The sequence below is a fragment of the Pipistrellus hanaki genome (assembly GCF_964339955.1).
Source record: "Pipistrellus hanaki genome assembly, chromosome: X".
NCBI classification, from domain to species: Eukaryota; Metazoa; Chordata; class Mammalia; order Chiroptera; family Vespertilionidae; genus Pipistrellus; species Pipistrellus hanaki.
In genome coordinates, this window is record NC_140524.1 from 18,436,570 (window position 1) to 18,441,678 (window position 5,109).

Here is a 5,109-nt window from a genome sequence, read left to right on the forward strand (position 1 = left end):
GCAGGAAGGTGGAGGACTTCATAGTAGAGTATCAGACATAGTTTAGCAGAGTAAGGAGTCTATACAAACCATGTAAAAGTGAGGACCTGAAGAGAATTTAAGAACATGAAGAAATAGGCCTCAGTCGGGCTTTATCAAATGAAGTCACATTCCAACTTACAGAGGGTAAGAATCCTGTATAATAAATAGAGAATATGCAAATTGACCATCACACTGTAACAAAGATGGGGGCATCCACAGCGGAGACAGGGTTTCTGTAACACAAGATGGCTGTGCCCATAGCTGAGGCCCAGTTCCGGTAACAAGCCTTAAGGATCAATCAGCAGGGACTTGAGGCTGCATGGCGCTGGACCAGAGCAGGGGACCTGAGGCTGTGCAATCCACCCCATGGGGCTTGACAGGGGACCACAGGCCACTCTGGTCCAGGGGACCTGAGGCCGAACCCCCACTCTGGCTCCAGGCCAGCAGACCAGAGGTTGTGCCCCCGCCCAGCAAGGCTTGATGGGGAACCTCAAGGCCCACTCCCCACCCCAGTGATGGGCTGGGGTACCTCAGGCCCCCCCAACCACCCTGCTCAGGGCTGAGGGACCTCAGGTGGTGCCCCTCCCACTGGTGCTAGGCCAGGGGACCTGAGGGTGCACTGAGGGACCTGGGGCTGAGCCCACACACAACACCAGACCAAGGAACCTGAAGCTGCACCCCCCACCCCCAGAGGCTTGACAAGGGTGGGGCCGCCAGTTCTGGTTCTCACACAATGAGGGTGAGGCTGACTGGGCCTGGGTCTTGCATGATATTGAGGCACTGCTGGTGGGTGGGGATTCGACTCTGGGTCATGTGGTGTGCCCCAGACTCTTCAAGGAGGAAGATTTTCATATACATTTTACAAATTTTCTTTCATCTCTGATACTTCTATTATAGAGAAAGGGCAAATAACAATATTAACATATTTCCTCCAGTTAATCCCCTTTTAATGTTCAAGAATTTCATGCACCAGGTCACCTGTTTTAAAATAAATCTTGAGGTACATAACTCAGCCCAAATAGAGGAATAAACATTAGATTACAGGAAAGTGAACAGATAAAAAAAAAACAGTGGACAAAAAATCAATACAAATTCATAAAGTACATTGTAGAAAACTAACAAGATTTGAAGGGAATTTCCATTTCTTAAATCTAAAGCAAATAAAAATTCCCATGAAAGCCAGGGGAAAGACACATATTATCATCTATTCTTCAAAATTACACTGGAACACAAAGCCAGATCTGTGGATATCAAAATGAATAAGAGGTATGAATATTGAAAAGAAAAAGATATTAATGGTGGTAATATGATAAGTTATATAGAAAATACCAAGGAATACACATGTGGAATATTCAAATAAATAAAAAACCTAAGAGAGATAATGTAAGTTCACTCTAGCAAAAACAACAGCATTGAAAACAAAAAAGCAATAACTAATAAGCACATGTATTACCATTACAAAATATCCCATTCACAACAACAAAATCCAAAAATTTTCTTAAAAGAATCATCACATAAATGTATGAGATAATTATAGAGCCAACATTTACTGATAGATACAGGTAAAACAAGCCACAAATAAACAGGTATTTTGTATTTATTGATGGAATCCACATCATTTGTAAAGATGTCAGTTCTGATTTACACACTCAGTGACTTACCAGTAGCTTCCAAGATGAGAATCAGGCTTCGGCTGCTATCTTCTGCTCCCAAAACCAAGCCTGGAAAACCACAGAAGAAAGAATGAGAAACAATAATGAAATCAAAACAAAGTATGATAAACCCTGGGGGAGACTGAGGATTGTGTTGCACTGGTACTTGCCTGTTGAGTGAGGGCATTCTGGACCTATGAGAAGTTGGGCAGTTTGTAACTTGAATAGAAGGCAGAGAACAGTAGAGTGAGGGGAAATGATTTTAAACTTGTGCTTCTGCACCCCTACAGAAATCAAAAGCTTCCCCTAAGACCACAAAAGCCAGCAGCTCTGGGTAAGGTAAGGACAGTGAAAAAGAAGGGGCTGATTGAAGCAGTATGACTCAGCTCTGCTAATATTCACCTAAAACCACTCTAATGAGAAAGGGTTGTTTTTCCTTAAAAATACTATATTGTAGCAAAATTAAGGAATGGCCTAAATTTGAATAGTATCACAATGAATCACCTGTAGTGAGAGTAGGCTTTTTTTCAGGCAACATACACACACACACACACACACACACACACACACACACACACAAGCACGCACATGTACACACATTTTACATATACACTTGGTAGGAGAGTACAGTGTACAAAAGATTTCCAACTACAAATGAGGGCTATAAACAAGAAAATCACTGTACTGGACAATGCAAAGTCAGATTAGCCGAAAGGAGGCAGGACATCACCAAATCAAGCCGCTCAGCTTCTTCCATGTACAAAATATTTTTTTACAATAAAATCTTTCCCAAGTCTAAGTCTGGCTGGTACAGAGACCCTATGGGAAATTGGGCTTCTCTTTAATGGGTGCTACTCCTCCCCCTCCAGCATCAAGCTAGACCCAAAGCATTCTCTTGTAAGAGCTGCACTTGAGCAAACAGTTAGAGCAGCAGGATCTGGGGATAATTTTCCACATAGTCTTTCACTGAGAAGCCAGGATCCTAGAGGAGGAGCCTCCCAAGGAGAGGACTGAGCAGTCCTCCCCTTCCAAAGGGGGTACCCCACTGAATCCTACATCACCGCTGATGTTACTCCTGGGAGACTGCAGGCAGGGGCCTCAAGCTGAGCAGCACCCCATGTTTTCATATGGGGGAAACTCAGGGAGGTGGAGGACTTGGTCCGAGCCTGGCAGACAGGTCAGCAGAGGGAGGAGGCCAAACCTTGCCAGGTATCACAGTGAGGACTTGAAGGAAAATAGGAGATCCTGACGAAATAGGCCCCTTTCCTGCCATGCTTCGGCAATGATCCCTGGGAAGACACAAACCAGGGTCACTGGACTTGTTCAGGAGAAGAAAGGGTCTGGGGTCTGCCAGACAGCAAGTGGCAGACCCTGGGGGAGGACCTAATTAACCCCTATCCTACATACAGGAGGTGGCACAGAATCCAGGCCTCTAACTGCTTTCAGTCCTCGGAGGCCAGAGTGTGGTGGTGGGATGTGGCACCTGCTGACTTCACACTAGGGAGTCAGAGAGAGCTGAAGACCTTGCTCTGAGTTGCCCCTTTCCATGTCAGGTGGGGGATGGTAGGTCTGGGGCCCTTCCAGCCCTCCAGAGTAGGGTCTTGAGACAGGATTTCTGAAACACACAGCAGTCCCCACTCTCCCAACACTGTCAGCATGGGAGGTGCTAAGCAGGGCAGGCAGGCAGGAGTGATCTCTCCCCAAGGTCCTCCCTCCAAAGGGGGTGTCTCATGGAAATGGGGCCTTGGACTGAGGGGTGCATCTAGAGGTCCACCAAAGGAGGACCTGCAAGCCCTGACAGGAGTAGAGAGAGATACTTTGGATGGGTCTGAAAGGAAGTCTACATTCTCAGATGGTGTGGTAGAATATGTGGGGGTCTCCCTTGCCCTTCTGCTGAGGCCCACCCCGGGTGGCCCTGGTGCCCAAAGCACATCTGCTGCTCCCTCACCACTTCCCCTGATTTCCTCAGGGTGGGAAGCAGCTGGATCTGGAGCCCAGGAACGCAGGCAGAGGGAATCTGCCTGGGAAGTTCCCAGAGTCCAGGTGGAGACTCTGAGCCAGAACTCCCAGGTATTTCCACCCCAGACAGAGTAGAAGGGTCCCAGTCCCACCTTGTCCCCACAGTCATCCTGGTAGACCCCAGGCAGTGTTTCAGCTTGTGGTGTGTGGGGGCTGTCCTCTGGGGAATCTGAGGGACCTGAGGTTTTCTATGGAGGGCATGGAGTTCGGTCAGAAGGGAGAAAATACTGGTCTCCTATACGCCAGGCATTCAGTTGAGGACACTGAGGAAGATGGGGAAATGTCCCACCCCGGAGGGTGGGGCCCAAACTGGGTCCTGCTTGTGGCCTCAGCCCCAGCCCCAGGCACATCCCCTCAGGTGTTTGTTTGGAGATGGCACTTCCTGGCTTACCTTTCTGGGTGCCAGGGGGACAGGAGGCTTCCTCTGAGTGGGTCAAACTCAGATCAGCGCCTTAAGGAGGACCCTAGGGGAGGTGTGCGAGCAGCTGCCCCCGTCCACTGCCAGGAGACGGAGGAGTCACCGCCACCCCACCTCCACAGCCACCGCCATTGTCGTTATCCTGGGAGAGTAACAAAGGGTTCTCAGAAGTTCTGTTTCCAAGATTCCATTCCATCAGTCTGATTGGGGGGGCGGGGGTGTGTGTGTGAGGGGGGCATCAGACCCTCAGAATGAGGAGTACTGGGCCTCGGCAATGATCAGGGCAAGAATCCCTATGAAGAGGGTGAAATCCACGGCCACCTCTACCGCCACCGCCACCGCCACCGCCACTGCCACCGCCATTATCCTGGGAGAGTCACAAAGGGTTCCCAGAAGTTCTGTTTCCAAGATTACCTTCGCCCAGTCTTGGGGGGAGGGAGAGGGGGGGGGGCTTCAAACCCTCAGTTTGAGGAGTCCTGAGCCTGGGCGATGATCAGAGCAAGAATCCCTAGGAAGAGGGTGAGAGCCCCTGCCACTGCCACCGCCACCGCCACCGCCACCGCCACCGCCACCGCCACCGCCACCGCCACCGCCACGGCCACGGCCACCTCCACCTCCACCTCCACCGCCACCGCTGCCTAGGGTAGGGGCCAACCTCAGGCTGCCTCTGGCTTCAGCGCGGGAAAATCCAGGCACAGGTGTTTGGTGTTTGCATATGGCACTTCGCAGCTTTGTTTTTAGGAACCTGAGGGACAAGGGTCTTTGTCTGAGCAGGCGAGACTCAGGTCCGCACCTTAGGGCGGGCCCCAGGGGAGGTGTGCAGCCAGGAGCTGCCCTGGGACATAGGAGTCTCCCGCCTCCTCCCCCATGCCCTGCCCTCGCTGTGCACCCTGGGAGAGCCAGGCAGGCTCCCGGATGTGCATGCGGTGTCCAGCCCTCCATGGCTGGCGCTGAGGGGTGGGGCTTCAGATCCGCACAGGGAGGGAGTCGGGGACTGGC